This window comes from Protopterus annectens, chromosome 5.part0 (genome assembly GCF_019279795.1).
Source record: "Protopterus annectens isolate FY-2018-M chromosome 5.part0, PAN1.0, whole genome shotgun sequence".
NCBI lineage: Eukaryota > Metazoa > Chordata > Ceratodontiformes > Protopteridae > Protopterus > Protopterus annectens.
In genome coordinates this window covers 1,347,666,080-1,347,693,355 of record NC_056735.1, presented here as the reverse complement: position 1 = coordinate 1,347,693,355, position 27,276 = coordinate 1,347,666,080, and the positions used below count along the sequence as shown (strand labels likewise).

General features: G+C 44.3%; 1 protein-coding gene across 1 annotated transcript in view; it reads left to right on the top strand.

The window, feature by feature from the left end:
• Positions 1-27,276, top strand: part of FCHSD2 (FCH and double SH3 domains 2) — a 3,469,714-nt gene that overhangs the window by 3,426,849 nt on the left and 15,589 nt on the right. The window lies entirely within an intron of this gene.

The following is a 27,276-nucleotide window of genomic DNA, read 5'->3' as shown; positions in this document are numbered from 1 at the left end:
TCCAACTCGTCCATGAGGTTGCTTTCTCATGCAACCGAAGTGGTGGCTAGAGCTGCGGGTTCAGGCATAGTTATGAGGTGTCATGCCTGGATGCGCATTTGTGACCTCGTGGATCCCTTCAAGTCTTCCTTTCTGAATGCTCCCATCGAAGCATCTTCCCTTTTTTGGTTCCAAAGTGAAGGACACGCTAGCCAGGTCCGAACAGGATGGCAAGACCCTGTCTGCCATAGGCCTTCATTTTTCCAACCTTCAGCATTCCTTTTCCAGGAACCAGAGGAGTGTGAAGATGTGGCACAAAAAATCTCAGGGTCCTTTCCATGCTGCATGTGGTGATGACACCCCCAGAGGCAGAGGGGGTAACAACTCCGGAAGACGCCCCTGTAGAGGCAGAGGTGGTCCACGTAACCAAGGCCTCAGAGACTCTTTCTGTGAACAGTCTTACCAGCACTCCTGATAAGCTGCCCGATTGCTTGCCTCTGGAAGCAATAGGGAGTCGTTTCTCTCTGCACCAAGCTGCCTGTCACTCTATTACAACCGATCGTTGGGTGTAGAGTAGAATTACCAGAGGTTACACCATTCCCCTTATTTCTTATCTGAAACTTCTAACAAAACTTCCTGACGTTGCACCCAGTCAGAGGGAAGAGGCAGCTTCAGAAATAAAAAAGCTATGCCAAAAAAGTCATCCAACCAGTCCCAATAGACCAATGTGGATCCGGATTTTACTCAAGATTCTTTTTGGTGCCAAAAAAGACATTGGACTGGAGACCCATTCTGGATCTCAGCAGCTTGAAGAAGTCTGTCGCCCAAACCAAATTCCATATGTTCACAGTTCAGTCCAATCTCCATTTTCTGAGGGAGGCTGATTGGATGTGCTAGATAGATCTCTGGGATGCGTATTACCACATCAAAATGGACAAGCACTCTAGGAGTCTGCTTCACTTCCGGCTAGGAGCTAATCATTACAGTTTCGTACCTTGCTGTTCGGTCTCTCTACAACCCCTAAAGTGTTCACAAAGTACATGGCAGTGGTTACACCTGACTTGAGACTGCAAAGATTCCGGGTGTTTCCATATTTGGACGATTGGCTCCTCATCGCCCCCACCAAGCGTTTTCTGGTAACAGCCCTACAATGCACACTTTCTCTGGTGGAAAGTTTGGGGATAACAGTGCATTTGGAGAAGTCAAACCAGGTCCCTACCTAGCAGATGGAATTCATCGGAGCAGTCTTCAACACCTGATCCTGTCCGGTGTTGCTTCCAGCTCATAGATTCCGGAGATTGAGGCTTCAGCTCCGGGTGATACTCTGTCAGCGAGAGTGGTTCTTCAGGCCCTAGGATCCATGGCAGCTTCAATCCCGATAGTGCCTGTTGCCAAGCTGCACATGCAAATTCTCCAATGGCTTCTTCTTTCTCAGTGGTACCCGAGTCATCACCCTCTATGTTCCCAGATCCAGATAACCAACTCCTGCAAGCAGAACCTTCTTTGGTGGATGAGGCCAGATACAGAACTTTGGAGCTGCCCATTTCAGTCCTCTCAGCCCAAGGCCATTGTGACCATGGATGCTTCCCTGCTGGGGTGGGGGGGGGCATTTCCAGTGAAAGACAGTCCAAGGCACATGGTTCACATTGGAGGCCAACCTGCATATCAACATTCTAGAACTGAGTTTGGTGATGTTAGCATTGCAGGCATTCCATCCGGTTCTTCCTTCTGGGGCAATTGCAATTCAGTCAGACAATATGTCAGTAGTCTGGTATAACAACAAGCAAGGAGGAAACAAGTCCTACCCCTTGTGTTGAGAGGCCATGAGGATTTGTCAGTGGGCGATAGCTTCCAACTGCTTTCCGATAGCAACTCATATCCTGGGGAGCTCCAACGTGATTGTGGACAAGTTGAGCAGATGTATTCTCCTGCCCCACGAGTGGTCCCTCAATCCCAGTGCGGTGGCAGAAAGTTTCAGCCACTGGGGCCAGCCGTGCTGCGACCTTTTCGCTTCTCCCTCAAACATGTGCAGCAGCTATTTCACCCTATTCCCCCAAAGGGGGAGTCCCTGAGGGATGCTCTGATTCACGATTGGCACAAGGGAATTTTTTATGCTTATCCCCCCATTCCTCTTATTCCACAGTTCTTAAAGAAAGCTAATCGGTTGAAATGTAAAGTGATCCTCATAGCCCCTTTTTGGCCTCGACAAGTTTGGTTCCCCTTCCTTCAGTCTCATCTGGTATACCCGCCGTGGATTCTGGACCCTCGTCCAGACCTGATTGCTCACCCCCAAGTGTTGAGCCACCCGAATCTGTCCAGTCTCAAGCTGACAGCTTGGTTTTTCCACTTACATTAATTGCCAGGCAGGCTGATCTCACCTCACCTGTTCGGGATATTATCCTGGCCTCTCATAAACCATCCACCAGAAGACTGTATCAGGACAAATGGAAAAGGTTCTCTCTCTGGTCATGGATAACATGCTAGATGAGATGTTACTCAGGAACGTTCTTCCATAAGGGTCGCCCATGTGTCTCGAGGTAGCTTGTGTTTCTGTCCCATCAGTGATGAATGGAAAGAAAATTAACAACATTAGATAAAGAAGTTATGTCTTGCCATAACGTTCCATCTGTGTTGTTCATCTTCTTTCATTCATCACTTCCCACCCTCCTTCCCCCTCCAAAAGCTCCTGGGGGATACTTTGGGTCCAAGTGGTGTCTTAGGGCATTTGCGTAGAATGGGCCTCTGCTTTTCTGGTTTATCATGGGCAAAATCGATCTGAGGTAACAGGGAGAAGGGCATTGTGGGTAGAAGCTTAGCTCGAGAGTTTTTGGCTGGTGTGAGCTTGGTAATAAGCCAACTCGGTTTCGAGGGCACGGAACCAAATCCATCAGTGATGAATGAAAGAAGATGAACAACACAGATGGAACGTTATGGTAAGACATAACTTCTTTTTTCTTTTCATTCAACTTTTTGTATTTTGTATTCTTTCTATCTAAAATTTGCATTTGTCAACACAATTGTATATTCTATGTATGAAAGATTGTTTGTTGTGTTAATACTTATACTTTGTCATTTCTCTGTATGTTCATGGAACTTGTTTCCCTGGGTCTACAATCACAAGGGTGCTCCTTTTGGTGCCCAGTGGACTGTCCCAGTAAACAAATAAATGAGTACCACTAACTATCGGTTAATGCTAAGAGTCCAATGAGGAGGAAGAGCAAAAGTTGAATACTGTATGCACTGCAGGGAAGTTTCCTCCATAGACAGACCCAATGTTGCTGTGAATTTGTTATGCATTTTTGTTATGATTTATTTAGTGTCACTAGTCAACAGAATCGTTTTACCTCACCAGTAGAAGAATTGTTTGCTGTGATGGCTATTCCACTGCAGAGTTCTCTCAAAAAAATATTTAGTATTTTTATTACATTTGGTCAATACTGCTTTACACAGATGTTTTTTTCTTACATTTTCTAGTTGTTGGTACACCCTTGAAAGAGCTTGTAAATTGCAATCTTAATAGCACAGATTGCACTGACAGAGAGGACTGTAAAAGACAAAGTTGTATATAACACTGTTTTGGACAATTGCTTGTAAATGAAATGCAAATGTAAAATACAACCCAAGTTACTTTATGGGCTAGTGAGTAATGGATAATGTATCTTAAACCCTTCTTTTTTATCTCATGTTCATGTCTGTCTGAAAGGTTGACGTACATAAATAAGGGAGTAAACAAGTCATTCAGAGACATTCATCATCACCATCAGCCCCCCTTTTCCCATTTTTTCTACATGGGGTTGGGGTATCGTGTTAACTGTTGCCAGCTCTTTCGATTCAGTGCCACACTCCTACCTTCTTCAACACTCATGCCTGACTGTCACAGATCTTCTTTCACACAATCCATCCACCTCTTTGCTGGATGTCCTCGCTTCCCCTTACCTTCTTTCTGTCTGTCCCCGCTTACCCTTACCTTCTTTCTGTCTGTCCCAAATCTTCCTCACCAGATTGTCTTCTCCTTTTCTACACATATGCCCAAACCACCGTAATCTGTTTTCTTTGATCTTTTCTGCAACTGGAGCTACTTTGGCTTCTGCTTTTATGTCCTCATTTCTTCTTCTATCCCACAGTGTGCATCCTACCACCTTTCTCAGGCACTTCCATTTCCATCACCTCTAGCTTCTTCAACTGTTCTGCCTTTACTGCCCAGGTTTCTGTACCATACAGTAGTACTGGTCGCACCCATGTCTTATACACCTTACTTTTCAGATTCTTTGGCATTCTTCTGCCATAGACTACACCTGACACTCTATGCCAGTTGGCTGCAACCCCCTCTGATTCTAACTTTGATTTCTTCATTCAGACTACCCTTCTCCTCAACTACCCCTCCTAGATACTTGAAACTGTTTACCTGTTCCACTATCTTCCCTTCTCTCTCTATTCTCAGCTTTTTCCTGATTTCCCCAATTTGCTGCCATTACCACCATCTTATCTGTGCTTAGTTTCATCCCAAGTGTCTTCAGATTTGCATTCCATTCTCCTGTCCTTTGCTGAAGTTGTAGCTCAGAGTCTGCCTGTACTGCCACATCGTCTGCATACAGCAGCTTTGTTGGTCTGTTCCCTCCAACCTGTTTGCTAATGTAGTCCATCAGCAGTATGAACAGCAGTGGGCTCAGAGGTGAACCCTGATGTACACCCACTCCCACTGGGAACCCCTCTGTGAGGCTGAACACTGTTCGTACTTGAGTTATTGGGTCTTGTACTTAGCCTGCACTAATAATACCAATGTTTCTGGACTTTCAAACCACCGCAGTACTGCCAAGATCAGCTTTCTTGGGACCTTGTCATATGCTTTCTCCCCAGTCTAGGAATGTCCAGTTGGACTCTCTCCTCATCTCTAGCTTCTTCTCAAGTATCTGTCTCAATGCAAACATCGGGTCAGTTGTGCTACATCCTGATCTGAATCCAAACTGCTCATCTCCCATCTTACATTCTGCTACTCTGTTCATCCATTTATCAGTCACCCACTCCAGAACTTTCATGCAGTGTGATAGGAGTTTGATGCCTCTGTACTGCCCACAGTTGCGGATGATCCCTTTGTTCTTGTACACTGGCACAAGTATGCTTATTCTCCAGTCATCTGGGATACGCCTTTCTCTCCACACTACTATTAGTACCCTCAGGAACCATTTCTCCCCTGTCTCACCCAGCATCTTTATCATGTCTGCTGTGACCTCATCTGAGCCTGCTGCTTTCCCTGATTTCATCTTCCTTAGTGCTGTTCTTACTTTTTCTAGGGTGAGCTCCTCTTCTTCTGTTTCTGGGGCAGTACAGCTTCTGCGGGGTTTTCTTCATTCAGAAGCTGTTGGAAATACTCCTTCCATCTGCCTTATGAAGGGTGTCCGATTATCTTCTTTATCTTTCTGTCTTTGCCTTGCAACTTGATATCGTTTCTTTGTGCCCCTTACTGAGTCACTTTCCAGATTCCCTATTCTTTGCTATTGCAACTTCTTTCTTAGCCAACCAGTAGTCCTTCCTAGTGTGGTCAGTTTTTTTCTGTCTCTCACTTCTTCCTGCATTCCTCCTTTCTTTTGATGACTTCCTGGACTTCTGCATTCCACCACCAGCTTTCCTTGTGTACCTTATTTCCATACCTGGCTCGGCCACATATCTTTTCTGTAGTCCTAACACATGCTGTTTTTAGGCGCTGCCATTCTTCTTTAATTCCACCCATTTCTTCCCCTTCTTGGGGTGCTAGAGCCCTGATTAATTCCTTGGTCTGTTGTACTTTCTCTCCAGTCAACTTCCAGTCTTCAGCGTGGTCTCTGTTGACCTTAGGGCCTTCTCTGACCACTGCTTGCAATCATGGATTCCACCCCAGTGCCTTTTCCTTACTAGGAGAAAGTCTACCTGAGTTGCATGTTGACTACACTTGTATGTGATCTTGTGACTGTCTCTCTTTCTGAACCATGTGTTGGCTACTAAAAAGCCATTTGCCAGACTCCTCCTTTATTCCTGTTGCCCCACCCATGTGGACCCAGGCAGTCCTCATATCCTGTTCTGTCTGTCCTGATATGTGCATTCAAGTCACCCATTATCAACACCAATTCATGTTGTCCTGCTTTATCTAGTAGGTCCAGCAACTGCTGTCTGAATGCACTCCTTTCCTCAGTATCACAACCCTGCTGTGGGGCATAGGCTGAGATTATAACTACTGCCCTATCATTACACTGGAGTCTGACTGCCATGAGTCTGTCATTAAGTCTGATGATATCCCTTACTGCCTTCTGAAGTCTTTCTCACCAAAATTTCTACACAATTTCTAGCCTGCCCTCCATCTGAGTAGTAGACTCTGGATCCTAAGCCAAGTGACTTTGCTGCACTGTCCTTCCATCTCATCTCTTGGATACATAGGATCTCCAGCCTCCTCTATATCATCATGTCATCCACTTTTCAAGCTGCATCCTGTCAGTGAACCTACATTAAGTGTAGCAATTCTCAGTTTATGTTTGGCAGGTTGGTTGGTTTTATGTCCAGCTTTCGCTCAACAGAGCTATCCCAGGTAACCTAAGCTGGGCAACTAGACAGCAGCCAGCCAGTAGCTTATTGACACAGGGCTGCTGGGCTTTATGGCAGGCACACACTGGCCAATAGGGACACATATAATCTTCCCACCATTAGGAAGGTCCTTGGCGTGGGTCAGAATAGGACAGGTCCTCAATCCACTTATCACCGGTAACTACCCATCCCCATTTTTGGCGACATTAGTCAACATGACCAAATCACCTAGAGCCATATTTTACATTATGGTTTAATAAATATTGTCATTGTGGTTATGTTCATGTAAGTATGAAGGGTTGAAATACATAAGTAAGGGAGTAAGCAAGTCATTCATAGACATTATGGTTTAATGAATATAGTCAGTTTGGTACATGCCTGAAAGTATGTGTTCTGGTGTAATTATCAAACTTTCTAGTTGTGTAGAAGCACTAAATGTGGCATGAAGCAGAATAAAGTCCTGATTATATTTCAGATAAACTGAGCTTGATCTGCAGCCAAGAGGAGCCAAGTTGGGTGGGTAGGAATGAATGGCTGATGCTGGTTTACCCATATTGGCGGAAGGCAGGAGGTCAAGTCTTCAGGAAAACTGACTATCATAATGAATGGAGAGTACAGTTTGTGTATAGGCCAAGGAAATACGATGTTGGGGTCACACAGTAGCCTTCCAGGGTGAAGGTGTATGGATCATGCTTGCACGGGCTGGAGTGAGAAGGCACAAATAACAGAACCCTTGCATTGCAAGCATGCGCATCAGCCAGCAAGAGACAGAGCTTTAGACCCTAAATGAAGAAAACCCTGATGGCCACCTATCATATTACTAATCAAGAACAACTTTATGTGCATTTTCCAAGATTTTTTACAAAACAGTTAAATACATCATCAGTAGCTAAAACTTAAGTAAGAAAATGCCTGGTGTCTTTTCAGTCAGTTGTGTTCAGTGACATTTTGTCAGAAACTTAAATGATCTGAATTAATGCCAAACATTCTGTCTTATCACATGCCCCATTCCAACTTTAAACCAGCAGGGTTGTAAACATATGAAACCTTAGTATTCATTAAAAAAATAGGGGAGTAAGCAATCCACTCAGAGGCAGTATGCTTTAACTACACTTTTTCAACAGAAGAATAAAAATTTAGTATGACAAGATCCCTACTAAGGATATATTTATTCTTTAGGTGCAATGATGCCGGTGTCAGTTATAATAACTGGTAGGGGACATGGGATCCCAGTCCTCTGCATGGGGAGTTTAGAGGTGTACTTTCCACAGGAAAAAGGTGTTGTATAGTTCCCTTTCTTCATTTTTAATGAGTTCTTTTGGGGTAGAGGAGTTTGAGCTGCTGTTTTATATTTTGTAAACAGTTAATCTTAAAAAGTTGTTCAGTGCAATCCTCTATCCTAAAGAGTAACTGTAACCATTGTTAAATAGTTTAGCATTAGGACTAGTGGTCTAAGTGGTTACAATGAATATAAATGCTCTGATACCCTTATTTTATTTTTTAGCCAGAGGAGTGGTTGAGATTTATTTTTAATCAATTTTTACTTTGTGTGTTTTTGTTATGTAATTATTTAACAAAATGGCAGAGCTCAGAGTTTTGCTGCCATGCTGATGCAAGAATTTCCTCTGCCAGTGGTTCACTGGTGAACTGGCTTTGACTAGCAGAGCAGGCACAGGAGATGTAGCTGTGAGGTGGTGCCTTTTCTGCCATATTAATGAGCAATACTGGATTCTATGCAGTAGCAGTATTCTGCCATGGTGACTGGAGGAAAGTTGCTGCATTAGTATACTCTGTAGGCATTCCCTGAGAGGTAGGCTTGCAGAACTGTGTATGTGATCTTCCTTCGTCATCACTGTACTCCTTGAATTCCCTTGGACTATTGGGGAATAAAGTAATATTCCTTGCATCAGTCCTAATTACATTTGATTGCATCTGTGACCTGGTACCTTCCTTCAGTCATCTGTGCCTCTGACATTTAATTCTAAAGTACTTGAAGTGGTACTTGGAATACATAGGATGTCACTAAGAGTGCGGGTTACAATTGCCGCAATGTGCAAAACTGACTTTTTTAACATTAGTATCGCGTGCTTACATGATAAGAATACACATACATTGACAGAAAGGAAAACAAACGATAGTAAAATTTTCCATAATTTATTTTCATCAGTGGTGGTGCTGCGGTAGCGTTGTTGCCTCACAGTTAGACGTTGCCTTTTTGATTCTCAGTTAGAGCGTCTTCTGTGTGACGACATGCGTGAATGGGCATTCCTTCGTTGAAGGTTGTGCATTAGGCCCGGCAAGCCAGCACATAAAACTCTACTGCCAATCATTAGCGGACCGGAGTTCCGCTGTGGCAACCCCTAACCGGGAAAAGCCGAAAGACACAAACAAATGTATAAATGTTTTATTTTTAACAGTTTTCATTCACTCTTACATTACATAAATTGCTCAATTCTTGCCTTCCTTTAAACTTTATTCATCTCCTAAACATTAATCTGATATTGTTAATCCTCGTTCATTCCTTACATGTGGGTAGTCGGTTCCGACCTCGGAACCGAGACGGCCATCTTCCAAGCTCGTGCCAGCTACAAACTCTCAAGCTAAACTCTTACCCAGAATTCCCCTCTCCCTGTTACCTCAGATTTTGTTTGCCGTGTCGCCATTCGGTCGTGTCAGGATACTTCTCTTGAGCTAAGTACAATATTTTTCTTCATACCTAAGTTCTAAGACAGCTTTTTTCACAAAAAAAGTTATTAGATAGTTATCTCTTACCTTATCGCATTTAGCAACAACCTTTTTCGAATTCTTTTCAACTCTTCTTCTTCTCTTCTTACCATGAGGAAATTCCTTTTTTACTATCGTTGGTAAACCCTTCCTTTTTACCTTCAGGTATTTCTTGTACCATTGCCGGTATTTTTCTGGTTTCTCCTTCTTTCCTTCTAACCATGGCAGATAAAAAAGGTAGTCCAGGGTTTAAAAGATGTTTGGATAGTGGCCATAAATTACTTACTTCTGATGCACATTCCGTATGTGTCTACTGCTTGGGTGGGCCTCACTTAACAGTTGATCCGCCTTGTGGGATTTGTAAGAACTTCTATAACAAGACGTTAATTGAAAGGAAAAATAAATTAATATTGAAGAGGCTGCTTAAATCTCCCTTTTCAGAGGCTATTTCTGGGTCGGGGCTTCAATCCCTCCAAGATCCCATAAGAAAAAGAGTTGTTTGTTTTTTCGGCTTTTCCCGGTTAGGGGTCTCACAGCGGAACTCTGGTCTGCTAATGATTGGCAGTAGCTTTTTAAGGTGCGAGTTGCCAGCTCGATGCCCAACCTTCAGCGAAGGCACACCCATTCACGCTTGTCTTTCAAAGGCCACTTGACCGTGCGGAGGACATGCAGACTCCACACAGAAGGCATTCCAGTTGAGAATCGAACAAGAGAACCTCTTACTGTGAGGCAACAATGCTTCTGCTGTACCACCGCAGTAAAGAGTGATGAACAAAAAAATGCCAAGTCTCTTCCTTCATCCCCAGCTGGGGATTCTCAGGAACCAAGACCTAAGAAAGCTAAGCTTTCCAGTTCGGATTTGACTTCTTCGGCTCCAGCACTTTTGGTGCCTAGACCTTTGGCACTGAGGCCATCGGCACCATCTGCGACTTCGGCACCGACTAGTGTGCCCCATAACGCATCGGTACCGAGGAGCTCCTTGGTTCAGACAATGCAGACTGTTACGATGTCGATGGATGTTCCGACACCCATTCCTTTTTCGGCTCTGACAACTTACCCGGCACCGACTACCCTCTCAGTACCGACCATTCAGTTTTTGTCACCAATGTTTTCAGCTCAGGTCTTAGCGCCAACAACCTCTTCGGTACCAACCTCATTGTCGGTGCAGACCATGCCTTCGGCATCAATGATTTCCTCGGTGCAGACACCGCTCTGTTGATTTCAGTGCAGACCTCCCCCATGGTGGGCACCTAGCTTGCTCCGTCCTTGGATAGACCTGACTGTCACTCAGCCATGTCCGTGAAATCCACTAGAAGCCTCTCTGAACATGATGTGTTGCGTCTTGTAGATCAGTTGCTTTTGGCCAGAGGTATCCCGCCCTCCCCAGGACCTATCCTTCCTTGGGAGGTGATCACCCTTTACCAAAGACCCCTACTTATTCTCCTCCTTCATTTACTTTGAAGCCCCTTGATATAGCACAGTCTTCCCCCACTACGGTTCCCTTTATGGACCTCACTAAGGAGCCGCAGTTGCCTTTGTGGCAGGAGAGTCATGCCACGGCCCAGGATATCAGCTGTGGTGTACGTACTTTGGCATTTCACAGCCATCCAGGGATTCAGGGTCGACAGGCTGAGCCACTTGGGCGAGGGGTGACCCATGCCGTGGGTCCCCACCCCTCTTCTGGTGAACCGGCCTTCCAGCTAATGGAGAAGGCTCTTGCGTTGTTTTTTTGCAATCCTGTGCTGTCACTCTTCCCACCCTCCTCTGGACCGCAATGTACACAAGCCTCTCCTAGAGGAAAATGGGCGCAAGGGCCTCAGGACATACTCCCAAGGAGACCCCTTTTGCACTGTCTTCCCCAGCTTCTCCCTCTGAGGAAGATCATCAAAAAAGCTCATGCAAGAGGAAGCACATGGACTCCACAGAGAAGTCCCTTACTGAAGACATAAACTTTGATGACGGGGAAGGGTCCCCTCAATCACCCTCTGAGGTATCCTTTGGTGATGTCCTTGAAATCCTTAAACAGAGAGGTGATTGGCAGCCCTCTAACCCGACCTGTGAAGAGTTTGTGTTCCTGCAGGCCTTTCGTGCCCGGCCCCCTACCTCCTGGGTTACTCCACCTGCCAATGAACTTGTCCGGCTCGTTGTGCACCATGCTTGGAAGGCTCCTGACACTGTTGAGGCCATTCCCCGGAATCCAGATAAAATTTTGTCCCCTCCTGCTAGTGATCCCCATTGATTCAAAGGTCTTCCTGTAGATGCCGTGGTGATGGCAGCCGCAACTAAAAAGGACCTGGCGGAAGAAGAAAGCCAGACTGTCCATCCGCCCAACAAAGAGTCCTGGGCTCTGGACAGAATAGGGAAGCATGCCTTTGCATCAGCGACCTTTGCAGTCAGGTCTCTGAACTATATGGCACATTTTACCAGGCTTCAAAGAGACTTAGTTTTTGAGTTCTCTGAAACTTTGGCTGGAGCTGTGTCTGATGAGGTCTGTGACAAAGTGGCCTCTCAGCTAGCCACCATCGAATTGATATCTAACTCCTTCATGCACCTGATATCTCATGCATCAGAAGGAGCAGCTAGAGTGGCGGGTTCAGGCATTGTTCTGAGACGCCATGCCTGGATGCGCTTGTGTAATTCCGTGGAACCCTTCAAGGCTTCCTTTCTCAACGCTCCCATTGAAGCCTCTTGCAAAGGTCAGTGAAGAACAGGGGAAGTAAGACCTTTCTGGCCACTTTGATCTTCGTTCATCTTCGCTCATTGCAGTCATTACATTTGGGTAATCTTCTGGCAGGTTGCTGGCAGGTTGCCCCCCTGAATATCAAAGTCTTATCAAAGTCTTTGCTCCTGTCTCATGACTGGCGACCGCTGGGGGTATATGCATAAAATATGATGCCATTTTCATTTTTCAGTCTTCTTTCTTGCCGCCTTGCTTGGAAGCAGTTCACAAGTGCTGGTCTTGGTCGCGGCTGACTTTCCTTTTCGAAGTTTCAGGAGAACCAAACAAAGTCTTCAATGCTAAGTAGTACCCATTTTCTTTTTCTTGCTCCTTACCAATGCCAGTAAAGTTATAAATTGCATTACTGTGGGAAGCAAATACCTCATAAGGTTGCCTAGGCCCAGATCATAATGTGCCTTGCTGTCAGTTTTGTGCTAGATTTAACCAACGCACTATTAAGCGTCGGTATATCTTTGCTTCAAAATATTTTGGAAACAGATTTAATTACCCTGAAATGTCGTTGGATAGCAATCCGACTACCAGAGTTCACAAAAAACGCAATGTAAAGGACAGAGACAGACCGTTGAGGTCCAAAACCGACGACGAAGCTTCTCCTAAGCCAGTCGCCGGTACTCAGTGAGGCGCTTTCGCAGCCCCTGATACCCACTACTTTTGAGTCACAGGCCTCTACCGGTTAGGGGAGTCCGGTATGCCGTGAGATTCTCAGAGTATTGTACCCGCGGATGTCTCTCCCTTGGATGGGTCCAGAGCCGCTGAGCAGGCACCGGCTTCTGAGGGTGTTGCTGCCCTCAACATTTCTATATAAAACTGACGCCAGCTTCAAAAACAAACAAACAAAAAAATAACTTCTAAGGCTAAAAAAACGATGCATGAGCCACGTGCTCAGACCCCTATGCCTAAAAAACAGATGATCAAAATGGCTGAGGACTTAATTACCTTGATCAGCCCCCCCCCCCCCGATAAGAGGCCTAGGCAAGACACTGATTATAAATCTTCAGATCAGGTTTCTGTTTCTTCTGATGCCTCTTCTGATCAGGAATTTTCTATACCACCCTATGAGGATTCAAATGAAGAAGAATCCATCCCATCTGCATCTCCACCTGAAGATTATTCTTTTGGAGAAACCTTGCATACTTTAAGGGAACATTTTCATTGGGAGAGTCAGGATTTCTCAGAATCAAAAAAGAGGCTTAGGGATTTCCTTCTTCTTTCTCAGCATAGGCCTTTGACTATACCTCTTGTGTTAGACATTGTTGATGATGTGTTTTCAGAATCAAGCATGGCTCCTGATTCCCTACCTCCAGCTCCTAGTAAGCCAGACAGATATTACAGAGTTCCTGACTCCCACAAATTTTTATTCAAAAATCCTGCTGCTGATCCTGAAACTATCTCACAGGGTCCCAAAGGTGTAAAGGCCTCTACAGCCAAGAATCCTACCCCCTCTGATAGAGATTCCAGGGCGCTGGATAGATGGGGAAATAAGGTTTATACGTCTGCAACCTTGGCAGTTAGGGCCTTAAACTGCCAGTTTCATATGCTTAAATATCAACAGCATGTTATGGGATTATTGAAACAGAAAATGATGTTGATTTCTGAATGTGTGGAAAATAAAGAATTACAGGAATTATTGCATGCAGCAGAACAGGTTGGAAAGCATATTTTGCAATGTGGTTTTGATTCCTTGTAGGCCTCTTGCAGGGCCGCACTTACTGGATCTGTGATTAGAAGGCATGCCTGGCTCAAGGAGCAAACTCTGCCTGATCATGTTAAAGCTAAATTGTTGGATGCACCTTTACAGCATGATACTCTGTTTGGCAATAAGGCAGAATAGGTTTTAAAGAAAATGGAAGACAAAGCTAAATCTATGCAAACTGTAAAAGATTTCTTACAAGTGCAGCCATCCAGATTCAGTAAACACTGGCCTACTAAAAATTGGTCCTTTCCTGTGTCCAACAGAGCCTCACAAGGCAAATCCAGGTGCTCAAAAGGCTCTAGATACCAATCACAGGGTTCATACAGGTCAAAGCAATGGGGTGCCTCTGCCTCCAAATCTGGAGGAAACAAAGCACAACCCTACAGTAAGCAGTCTCAATGACTTCCCTCTACCATCACCATGCACTTATCTTTTGGCAGCCCCCTTGGGGGGAAAATTAGCAGTTCATGCTCAAAATTGGCAGTTAATAACCCAGGACAAGTGGGTATTAAACATAGTATCCCAGGGGTACAGATTTCATTTCCATACCTTGCCAATTCCAAACGGTTGGCCAGATCTGCCCCAAAATCAATGGGCAGGGGCTCAGAAACAAGTTACGTCCCTCATGGATATTGGGGCTATTCAACCAGTACCAGAACAGGAAAAAGGACAAGGTTTTTATTCAGGACTGTTCCTGGTACCCAGAAAAGACTATGCCTGGCGTCCAATACTGGATTTATCGATTTTGAACACTTTCTTGAACATCCCAAAATTCAAAATGCTGAATTTACAACAGCTTCTGCCCATGCTGGGCAAGAACGCTTGGTTAGTGACTGTAGACTTAAAAGAGGCATACCTGCATATCCCAATAAGGGAATCGTGCAGGAAATACCTCCGCTTCAAGGCAGGTTTTATGCATTACCAATTCTCTGCATTGCCCTTTGGCTTATCTACTGTGCCCAGGGTCTTTACAAAGTGCCTGGCACCAGTAATTGCATTTTGCAGACAAAGAAGCATACAAATCTATCCTTACTTGGACGACTGTCTCATTCAAGCAGAAAACAAGGACATTCTTCTTCAACATCTGGCATTTGTAAAAAGGCTTCTAACATACCTAGGGTACACAATAAACGAAAAGAAATCACAACTGGTACCCTCTCAAAAAATTATATTCCTGGGTGCAAGCTTGAATACAACTGCCCAGATGGCTTACCTTAACCAGACAAACAAAGGCAACTGACTATTTACTTCAAACAGATGGCAACAAAAACCCAGTTATCTGCAAGACAAATTCTGCAGGCTTTGGGGTGCATGGCATCCTGCATTCTACTGATTCCATATGCAAGACTGCATATGAGGAAACTACAGTGGTATCTAAAAAGTTTATGGAGTCAACAGTGTCACAGTCTGGAAACAATGATTCCTCTCATTCCCTGCCTACAACAGGAGTTTCTTTGGTGGGCAGAGACATGTCACCAGAACATGGGACGGTCTTTCACTCTACCCTCTGCCACCCAAACCCTAACTACAGATGCATCAGACTATGCTTGGGGGGCCCACCTGGTGGGGACATGCATTCAGGGCATATGGAGCCCAAAACAAATGCATCTGCATATCAACCAGAAAGAGATGTTAGCTGTTCAGAATGCCCTGACAGCCTTCAAGGACTTACTTCATCCATGACAACTACTGATAAAGACGGAGAACACCATGGTTATGTGGTACATAAACAAGCAGGGGGGTACACATTCCTACCCCCTTTGCAGACAAGCCATGGCATTGTGCTACACAGCCTTGACTTACCAAGTACATCTTCGAGCTCAATTCCTGCCAGGAAACAAAATACTCTGGCAGACGACCTAAGCAGAAATCTTATGGACCCTCACGAGTGGAAACAGCATGATAACAGAGAAATGGGGGAGTCCAGACATAGATCTATTTGCCTCTCCCCAAAATTATCAACTGGACAAATTCTTATCACAGACAAGCATGGAAAGTGGATGCCCTATTCTTCAGTTGGAAAAACCTATTAGTCTATACCTTTCCTCCTCTGCCTCTTCTCCCCAAGGTCTTACTAAAGGTCAGGCAGGAAAAAACAAAAATGATCCTAATTGCCACAGACTGGCCTCGCCAGCACTGGTACCCAATTCTAAGGAATATGTCTCAACTCCCTCCTTGGTACTTGCCTCAAATACCTCATCTACTGTCTCAGCAGAGCAATCAAATTCTGCACAATCAGCTCCAAACTTTGAACCTGGCAGCGTGACTGATCATGTAATTATTCAAACACCACCTCTCAGTAAATCTGTGATGGATGTCATTTTGGAAGCCAGAAGGCCTAGTACTAGAAAATCTTATGCTGATAAATGGAAGAGATTCTGTGCTTGGAACCAAGCACAAGGAACGGACACAGCAAAGCCAAATATTCCTCAGATTTTGCAATACTTGACTGAGATGCTTGACAAGGGTCTATCTTTTTCATCAATAAAAATCCATGCCTCTGCCATCTCGGCTCATTACAACACAACACAGAGCTTCCCATCTTTTCTCATCCTCTGCTAAAACAGTATCTTAGAGGGGCCAAGAATTTTAAGGCCTCCCAGAAGATCACCAACTCCTGTATGGGACCTCAATTTTGTGCTGGAAAAGCTCAGCCTGCCTCCATTTGAACCAGCAGCTACTGCGGATATAAAGTTTTTATCTTGGAAAACAGCTTTCCTTCTGGCAATCACTTCAGCAAGAAGGGTTTCAGAACTACAGGCCCTCATGGCTGTGGAGCCTTTTATTACATTTTACCTGGACAGGGTGTCCCTCAGGACCAATCCTTCCTTTATGCCTAAGGTGGTATCCAGTGTGGCTCTTAACCAAACTATTCACCTGACAACTTTTTACCCAAATCCGCAGAACAAGGGGGGGGGGCGGACTCTGCATTCCTTGGATGTACACAGACAACTAAGATTCTACTTAAACAGGACCAGATCTCTAAGAAAGTCTGAGCAACTACTGGTGGCATTTGCTGCAGGATCAGAGGGGAAGGCAATATCAAAGCAGACTATTTCAAAGTGGAAAAGCCACTGCATTCGTTTCTGCTACTTGCATCATGGTAAACCGGTGCCCAAGGGAATCAAGTCACATTCCACCAGGGCTGCATCTACCCCAGCAGCTTTTCTCAGAGGAGTTCCAACCAAAGACATTCTAGAAGCTGCTACTTGGAGCTCTTTTCATACATTTACAAAGCATTATGCCTCTTTTCTCTAAGTCCAGGGCAGGCTTTGCCACTGCTGCAGGGCCTTATAGCTGCTCCTACTGCTATTTAGTTCCAGCCTCCCATCCATAGCTTTGGGATTCTACCCAAATGTAATGACTGCAACAGTGAAACATGAAGAACATAGTACAGTTGTGTACACTTACCATAAATGTAGATGTACAAATGTATTCACTGTTGCAGTCCGGGTCACCCACCCGCCATCCCCCTTTTTTCTAGAACTTATCTTTCCTTCACTGTATTCTAAAGCCTTTGTAGTGTATTTGCTTTTAGATGAAGGTAAAGTTTATGTTGGTACAATTGCATTTGCATATATATATTGCAGTTTATATATATATATATATATATATATATATATATATATATATATATATATATATATATTTGCTCTCAATTTGGGGGCACTTGACATCTGGGGCAAGAAAAACTGAAGAAAATGGCATCGGCTGCATGTTTTATACCCCTGATGACCTGACGTCATGGAAGGGGAGACAGCAACCAACGCAGGACCCAAGACTTTGATATTCAGGCCGACTGTGGGCAACCTGCCAGCAGATTGCCCAAATTTGATGACTGCAACAGTGAATACACTCGAACATCTACATTTATGGTAAGTGTACACAACTGTACTTTATTCTTCCCCTCAACGGGCTTTCTCCAGAAACCAGAAGAGTGGGAAGATATGGCACAAAAAGTCTCAAGGTTCTTTCAGTGACACACAGGCCGAGTTCTCCCCTAGAGGCCGAGGGAAGCTCTCAGGGAAAACATCCCTTTCGAGGCAGAGGGGGTCTGCGTAACCAGGGTTCCAGGGATTCTTTCCCTGGCCAGTCCTACCAGAGCTCCTGAAGAGCGGCCCAACTGCTTTCCTCTGGAAGTGGTTGGGGGTCGTTTCTCTTTGTACTCTTCTGCATGGCTAACTATTACCACCGATTCTTTGGTACAAAGGATAATAACCAGAGGTTATCATATCCCCCTTGACCTCTGCCCTGCTCCCCTAATAAGCTTACCCAATGTTCCACCCAGTCAAAAGGAAGAAGCAGCATTAGAGATTTCAAAGCTGCTAAGAAAAAGAGTCATCCAAATAGTCCCTCCAGACCAGATAGGATCCAGATTCTACTCAAGACTATTTTTGGTGCCAAAAAAAAAAAAACGGGGACTGGAGACCAATTTTGGATCTCAGTGTATTGAACAAGTTTATAAAGGTACAGAAATTCCAGATGATCACAATACAGTCTATCATTCCGCTTTTGGAAAAAGGCGATTGGATGTGCTCAATAGATCTTCAAGATGTGTACTACCACATAGGTTCATAGGTTGGTACTGGGCTATCTGCACAAAGGCATATCTTGCCCAACCATGTTGTGCGGTATTCACCGCCCCTTTAGTAGTTCCCTAGACCTTTGTACTCGCAGCTAGTACCCTTGGCCCCTGTCTAGTAGTGCTGTTGGTGTGATCCCCGGTGTGAACTTTCTGTTACCCATCCACTCATCAAGGTTCCTCTTGAAGAGCGATAGTGAGGGGCTCTGTCTTATGTAGATCGGGACCCTGTTCCATAGTAAGGGAAGTCTCTGAAGGAATCTATCCCTCCAGCATGTTCTATTCATTGTTGTGTTGAGGTTTATATCCCTAGAGTGTGTAGCTCAAGTAGATTTGGTTTTGCTAAGATGGAGCATGTTCAACAATTCTGGGGTGGACATGGCTCTGTACGTTAGACAGAGATCGCCTCTGAGAAAGCGGTATGCAACAAAGAACAGTCTTAGCTTTTTCAATTGTGCTGCATAGGGCAACTGTTTGAGGCCAGTAATCCTCTTGGTTAGGTACCTTTGTGGTCTCTCCAGCTGCTAGAGATGTCTAGCCAGGTACATTCCAATTGGTGCATTGTACTCAATAATGGGTCTGATGAGGGAAGAGTAGAGAGGCACCATTACATCCTTAGATCTTGATGCGAACCCTTTCGTGATCAGATGGGTCACATAGAAGGATTTTCTAACCACTTTGGCAGCATGGTTATTAAAGGAAAGCTGACTATCTACTTGGGTCCCTAGATCCCTTATTTCTTCTTCAGAATTCAGGGGATTACCTCCTATGTTGTAGTTTGCGGGTACTCTGTTTTTTCCAAAGGGGATTACTACGCATTTTTTGCATTTAGCTTGAGACCATGGCTTTGACACCATGCATCAGTCTCATTTAGGCCCGTCTAGAGGATCTCCATGTCGGCTGGAGACTCTATTATAGCACCCAGCTTGCAGTCGTCCGCAAACTTAGTCAGCCACAGCCCTTCCGTTCTTGCCTGTACTTCTGAGAAGTATATACCAAACAGGAGGGGCCCCAGGACAGAGCTCTGAGGCACACCACTCGTTACTGGTCTGAATTCGGACATAGATCCCGCTACTCTTACTTTATGGGATCTGTCTGAGAGCCAGTTTGCGATCCATCTTGTGACATAAGGGTTTATGCCCAGGCTGGTGAGCTTATCAATAATACCTGAATGGGGAATGGTGTCAAATGCTTTAGCAAGGCCAAGGTAAGCCGTGTGTACCTCCTTTCCCTTATCTATAGCCTGAGTAACTGTCTCAAAGAAATCCACCAGGTTCAGGAGGCATGATCTGCCCTTGACGAAGCCGAACTGTGTTGGGTCCAGCGACTGGAGGTTCCCAATCTCTCCATTTATGAGTTCCATAATTATTCGCTCCATAGCCTTACAGATCAGACTGGTCAGGCTTATTGGTCGGTAGTTCCCAGGGTCAGTTGTGGCCCCACCCTTGTGTAACGGGACCACCATTGCCATGCGCCATTCTGTGGGCACATATCCTGTGGAGAGGCTGAGACTGAACAGGGTATTAAGATGCAGGGTTAATTCCTTTTGGAGCTCGCATATGACACAGCCTGGGACACCATCTGGTCCCATGGAGGCAGTGTTTTTAGCTTTAGATAGAGCCTTGTTAACCAAAGTATCGGTAATAATTGGACTTACACAATCCCCTAGAATGGTAATAGGCCCTGTAGGTGGTGGTGGTGGGGGGGGGGAATTTGCACTGAACCTGTCAGCCAAGATGTTGGCAATGTCAGAAGGGTCAGTGTATTTTGTTCTATTTTGTACTAGCTCAGAACAGACCTGAGCATTGCCATTTAGGTTTCTGACGTAGCCATAGAAGGCCTTATGGTTATCCTTGGCATAAAAGTGGACAGATCATCAAGAAGATTCCTTTGCTTCCGTGCGGGAGCCAGTTATTACCAGTTCAGAGTACTGCCTTTCGGACTCTCTACAGCCCCCAGAGTGTTCACAAAGTGCATGGCAGTCGTCACAGCTCACTTGCGACTACAAGGATTCCAGGTGTTTCCATACCTAGACGACTGGCTCAACTCCGCCCCCACCAGACATCTATTGGAAGAAGCCCTGGCATACTCTCTTTTCACTGCAGAAAGGCTAGGCATAACCATAAACTGGCTAAAATCCAATCTCACCCCATCTCAGTCCACAGAATTCATAGGGGTCATCTTGAACACAAGGAATTGCAGAGCATCCATTCCGGAGCACAAATTGTAAGGATAAAGCAGCAACTGATTCCAATCCTTTCAAGGGAGAAATCCACAGCTCATTCTGTTCTCGAGTTGTTAGGTTCCATGGCAGCCTCCATTACTATTGTCCCCACTAGCCAGGTTTCACATGAGGCTTCTACAATGGCTACTGCTCACCCAATGGTATCCCTTTAAGTACCCTCTTTCAGCCAAGATTCGGGTAACTCACAGGTGCAAGCAGGATTTAAATTGGTGGATGGTGCACAATCCATCACAATGTTCTTGCCCGTACTCCCCCAACAGCCTAAGGCTACAAGGACCACGGACGTCTTCCTGATGGAGTGGGGGGTCTATTTCAGGGACAGACAGTCCAAGGTACATGGTCCGAAATGGAGGCCCATCTGCATATAAATGTTCTAGAGCTGAGGGCGGTGCTTCTGGCGTTCCAAGCATTCTGTCCCCTGCTGCTGTCTAGGACTATTGCGATGCAATCAGACAACATGGCGGTGGTCTGGTACATCAACAAGCAAGGTGGAACCAAATCTTACCCACTCTGTCGAGAGGCCATGAGGATATGGCAATGGGCGATGGCTACCAACCGCTTTCTTCTAACAACGCACATTCCTGGGAGTTCCAACGTGATTGCAGACAGACTCAGCAAGTGTATTCTACAACCTCACGAGTGGTCCCTGAATCCTTTGATAGCGGCGGAGATTTTCAACCACTGGGGTCTTCCTTGCTGCGACCTCTTTGCGTCCCCAGCAAGCTACAAATGCAGCAAGTATTTCGCCCTGATTCCCCCTCTGGGACAGTCACCCAGGGACGCTCTAGTCCATGATTGGCCCTCGGGTCTACTTTATGCATTTCCACCTCTGCCCCTCATTCCCCAGTTTCTGAAGAAAGCCCGCCGGTTGAAGAGCAAAGTAATCCTCATAGCACCATATTGGCCTCGTCAGATTTGGTTCCCCTTCCTTTGGCCTCACCTGCTAGATCAACCATGGATTCTCCATCCAACCCCGGGGTTGATCTCCCATCCGCAGAACCTGATTCACCCCAATTTGAACAGCCTGAAGCTCACAGCTTGGCTCCTCCAATTCCTTTGATTGCCAGGCAGAATGATCTTTCTTTGCCAGTACGTGACATTCTTATTGCATCTCATAAGTCTTCCACCAGAATTACATATCTCAGCAAGTGGAAAAGATTTACTATTTGGCTGAAAGAAAAACGGGTAGATCTTTTTTCAGCACCAGTATCGATAGTACTAGAATATCTGTCTACCTTATTTCAATCCGGTCTATCTGCCTCTACCATTAGAGTTCATTTGGCTGCAATATCTAATTTTCATGATGGTGTCCAAGACTCTTCTCTTATGTCACACAAATTATGCAAGACTTTCATAAAAGGCATGAATCATCTACAACCCCCTTTTAGAGAACCTACTCAACCGTGGGACCTGTCATTATTCCTACAAGCTTTGACAATGCCACCTTCTTCTTGCGACCTCAAATATTTGTCATGGAAAACCTTGTTTTTGGTCACCATTACTTCTGCCAGACATATCTCTGAACTTCAAGCCTTATGCATCAAGAGACCATATTTGATTTTTCGTAGAGATAGAGTGTCATTGAGAACTAATCTTTCCTTTCTGCCAAAAGTGATCACTGAAATGTCCATTAATCAAACCATTGAATTGCCAGTTTTCTTCCCCAGTCATTCAAACAGAGGAGAGTATTGCCTACATACCCTAGATATTCACAGGCAAGTTTGCTTCTACTTGAATAGGACTAAGGCTTCTCATAAATCAGAACAGTTATTTTTGGACTCTTCTGTTCCTAGATTAGGATGTGCTGTTGCTAAGGTCACATTGGCTAAATGGTTAAGACTGCATAACCTTCATTTATAGAAAATGTAATATCCCATTAACTACTACCATAAAGGCTCATTCTACAAGGTCGGTGGCAACTTCTGCTGCCTTCCATTCCAGAGCCTCTTTAAATAACATTTGTGCAGCTGCAACTTGGGCTAGTCCTCATACCTTCATCAGTCATTACAAGTTGGATTTGGCCTCCAGGGGAAGAGCATCTTTTGGTTCTATGGTGCTCAGCAATGTCCTTCCATAAGAGCCTCCCAGGAATAAAGGTAGCTGGGGACTCTGTCCCACACGTAAGGAATGAATGAGGATTAACAATATCAGATAAAGAAGTTATGTCTTACCATAACGTTCCATCTGTATTGTTGATCCTCGTTCACTCATTACGACCCTTCCTCCTTCCCCCTCCTGGGGCTTTTAGTGGATCTCACCATTCGGTTCTGTTAGGTCATTTGACCAGAGGTAGCCTCTACCTTCTTTTGACTTGCAAACTCAATCTGAGGTAACAGGGAGAGGGGAATTCTGGGTAAGAGTTTAGCTCTAGAGTTTGTAGCTGGTGCGAGCTTGGAAGATGGCCGGCTCGGTTCCGAGGTTGGAATCGACTACCCACACGTAATGACTTAATGAGAATCAACAATACAGATGGAATGTTATGGTAAGACATAACTTCTTTTTCTGCATGTATTGTTCCCATAAATTGTATTTATTTTGTAGGTAATTTGCTTCTTCCCTTTTTTAGAGCCCACCTCCAGTTCTTTTATCTCCTTTACAATATTCACTGCATCAGTTACAGTTGGTTTAGATTGGACTTTGTTGTATACTTGGGTGCCAAATAGAAGTCCTCCCATTGTTCCCTTGTAAATTGCCTTTTCATTCTCTTTTCCAACCTCTTCTGGTCGATTCTTTTAGTTATCCTGTAGTATTTTATATGCTTTGTTAATTATCACATTCTTTAACTGCAGTTCTAGACTAATGCTTTAGACTTGTGTAGGACTGATTGTTAAGGAATTTAGTATCATGAGGTCCATGTACATGCCATATAGTTTTTATCCACACTATACTAAATGGTGGAACACTCAGAAGTCTTTAAGTGTACTCATAAAAGTGCAGTGGAAGACAAAATAAGCTTAGGTAGGAATGCATGCTGACTAGAAACTCAAACACTCCACTGTGATCCCCCTCCACTTCTGCAAAACCCACCTGATGGCTGTTGCACCTACACCCATTTGGCCTATTTTTTCCCCACTGATTAAGAAGCAGGCATCCTTGGGCTAGGCAAGCGCCCTGTAGCCCATTTGCTTCTGCCTGCATAGTATAGTCTGGCTATTCATCCCCCACTGGCAATTGTGAAATGATAGAGAGTGGACCAGTTTCTTGGTCCTGCAGAGTAAGCTACCCCTCCTCTAGTAAAGTAACCCCTTCTTTTATGGTAGCATGCTGTTTACCACAGGAAGGGTGTTTTCACTTGGCTGTCTGCATATGCACAATCTTAGTTTGTGCTTGTATGCTTGAGCTTTGTGGGTGCAACAACTAGTTCTCCCACTTTGTCACCCAAGTAGTGAGCCAGGGTTGCCTTCCTCCCCACAGGATGGGATTGATGTCACTGGCAGCCCACTCCCAGCCTTCCCAGACAGCTCCGTCAGGTGCAAAAACTGTTACTCTTGGGTCCCCTGGGTAATAGGCTAGTCCTTTTCCCTATATTCCACCAGAGCTGGCTTTGAAACAGACATCTTTAAAGCTGAAACAACTGTAATTTGCTGTAAGAAATTGTTAAACCATGGCTTCCCAAGTTTATCTCATCTAAAAGCGCATAGGCGCAGAAGCCGGTGATGGCTTAGGAATTCTGTTGTTCTTAGTAGATGTCATTAGTCATTGCTGACAACAGCTTGAAGTCTGAGTCCAAAACAGTAGTAATTCCCTAAGAGCATGTAGTTCACCTAGAAGAAGTTGTGGAGGGCAGTTGACATTTTGTTTGTTACTCTCCTAATTAGGAGATTCATTGATCCTGATATTTATGTGGTGGTGATTGCAAAGAAGCTGGTGATTAATGTGTAATGGTAGTCATCAGTTATAGAGGTCACAGCAAACTATTGCTGCAGAATTGTAGTGGACCTAGTGATGGTTAGCCAGCATAGTAGTCAAGCTGCTTATGGATCACCAGTTTGGATTGATGTAGGTAGGTCCAGAGAAACCAAGGCTAAATCCAAAAGCAGAGCTTTGCCTACACTTGCTAATGGCATCCTAGCTGGATTTACCAGACCAAAAAAGGCCAAAGCTAAAATCCTGTCAGCGAGTCATCCTTAGATTTCCCAGACACCAAGGTGGATAGTTGTGCAGGGGAAGACAGAGAAAAAGAGGCTTTACTAGGGTCATCTTCCAAGAAATGGTATTGAGGACTTGTTTGGATCCAGTAAGTTTTGCTAGATGTGAAAAATGATTTAGGGAATTGAAACATGGCTGTTCTTGTTGTGCATTATGCATGAATTGCTGGAAGATCCAGAGCAGAAGACTTGATTTCAGCCTGTTTTTCACAGAACCCTTGAAAGTCTTTCTTCTTCCTGCAGTATGCTTGGTTGAACTTGGTATAAGCTCTTTGCTGCTTGTGACTGTAGTATAAACAGAACTAACATCAAAAATACCAGATGTGTACACCATGTCAGCTGATCTACAGAAGGCCATGTACAGTGTGTAAGTGCATGGGAGTAGTTCTGATATCTTCAGCTTGGCACAATATTCTGAATTCTCTGGTTCTTACAGGTACACCTACTTTTGTAAATCTTGGCATCACAAGCTGGGCTGGGAGGGCATTCATGACCCACCCCCTTGCTTTGAGTGAGTGCAACCTGAAAGAAACCAAAAACACAACTATATACAATTATGTACTTGCTTGTCTTAAAGGAAGATTTTTCCATAAATACTGGATGGAGAGGATCCATCCAGGAGGCAGTGGTGTGTCCAAGAATTTATAAATTATGTACACAGTAGCCATAGTGCATTCCTGCCCCATAAAAGGTATAGGTCATGACACAGCATTATGGTACACAGAACCTTATTTCACTTCTTCCACCGTAAAAGATATAGGTCTTACAGTAGCATTAGTACATATTCTGTCTATGAACACTGGCTTATTCACAGTGTGTAATTTTGGTTATAGTACTGCTTTGCAACAAGACTGTGCATGATGGTTGTCAGATGTAGTTTACAACTCAGTACTATGACAAGTGTCTGTACCACATTATAGTAGTTAGTCCCACAGAGGTCCAGTTTTACCTGTTCTGCGCCACAGTAGTGCATTTACTCAAATGTCAATGTGCAGTACCAGCAAGTATTAGTATTACAATGTGGCAACCAGGTAATTCATTAATGTTAGCCTACCCACTCCATCAGGATTACTTTTTACTTGTTTTTCCACACTTTTGCCTCACTCTTCAGATTCTTCCTACATTCTTTCAACACATTCTGCTTGACCAAAACTGTACTGTAATTGCAGAGGAATTAATCTATGCTGTCACATGCTTTCAGATGCTTTAAGGTTCATTTTAGAGCTTTTTTCCAGCCTTTTAATCCATTGATGTTTTGATCAAAATTTGAAGAAATAGTAACACTGTGTCCAAGATTTAATGCTCAAAGCTGACAAAATAGGAGTTCACAATAAAATAGAAAACAAATGCATAACTCATATCTGGAAATACTGCCTACATCTAAAAAAAAATGAAAAGTCTGTGTCAGTCTCTTTCTCTGAGACACACACACACACACACACTGTATGCGTATCTACAGACAAATGGAGGAACTGACAGTTCACTTTTGGTATGGTGTTGGAGGAAGCCAGTACAGGACCTCTGTAAATGCGCACAGAGTCAGAGATGGCCTATAGACTGTATGCAGGCAGAACTACAGTCAACTCAGAGACACAAGTACTGTGAGACAGCAATGCTGTTCAGTGTGTCAAAAATCAGTTGCTTTCACAGATTCTGCTCAGACCACCAGAGACAGTCACTAATTGTCTGCAATACTGATATTAGACTGTGATGAAAAGTGGAAGAAGTTATGGCCAACTTGTTACTCTTAAGTGCAATGCAGTAGCCTCCCTACACACACACACACACAAACACACACACACACACACACACACACACACACACACACACACACACACACACACACACACACACACACACACACACACACATATACAAGCATAAGCTACACTGGATATAAAAAGTGTGCACACCCCTGTTAAAATGCCAGATTTTTGTGTTATAAAAAATAAGACCAGAATAAATCATTTCAAAACTTTTCCCCTCCTTTAATGTGACCTGTAACCTGTACAATTCAATTGAAAAACAAATCTGTTAGGGGAAAAATTAAAAAAAATAAAAACTGTACAATAAGCTGGTTGCATAAATAAGTGTGTACACCCTTGAACTAATACTTTGTTGAAGTACCTTTTGATTTAATTACAGCATTTGGTCTTCTTGGGTACACACCTCCCATCAGTTAGAGAGACTCTGATTAACCCCAAATAAAGTTCAGCTGTCCTAATAGGATTTTCCTGACATTTACTCAGTCAACTGCTACAGCAAAAGACATGGTTCGCAGAGAGTTTGCAAAGCATCAAAGGGATGTCATTGTTGAAAGGTATCAGTCAGGAGAAGGGTACAAAAAAAATTCCACAGCATTGGACATACCATGGAACACAGTGAAGACAGTCATCAAAAAGTGGATAAAATATGGGAAAACGGTGATGTTGCAAAGAACTGGACGTCCCTCCAAAATTGATGAAAATACAAGATGAAAACTGGTCTGGGAGACTGCCAAGAAACCTACAACAACACTGAAGGAGCTGCAGGAATTTCTGGCAAGTACTGGTTGTGTACTACATATGTCAACACTCCCCTGTATTCTCCATATGTCTGGTCTATGGGGTAGGG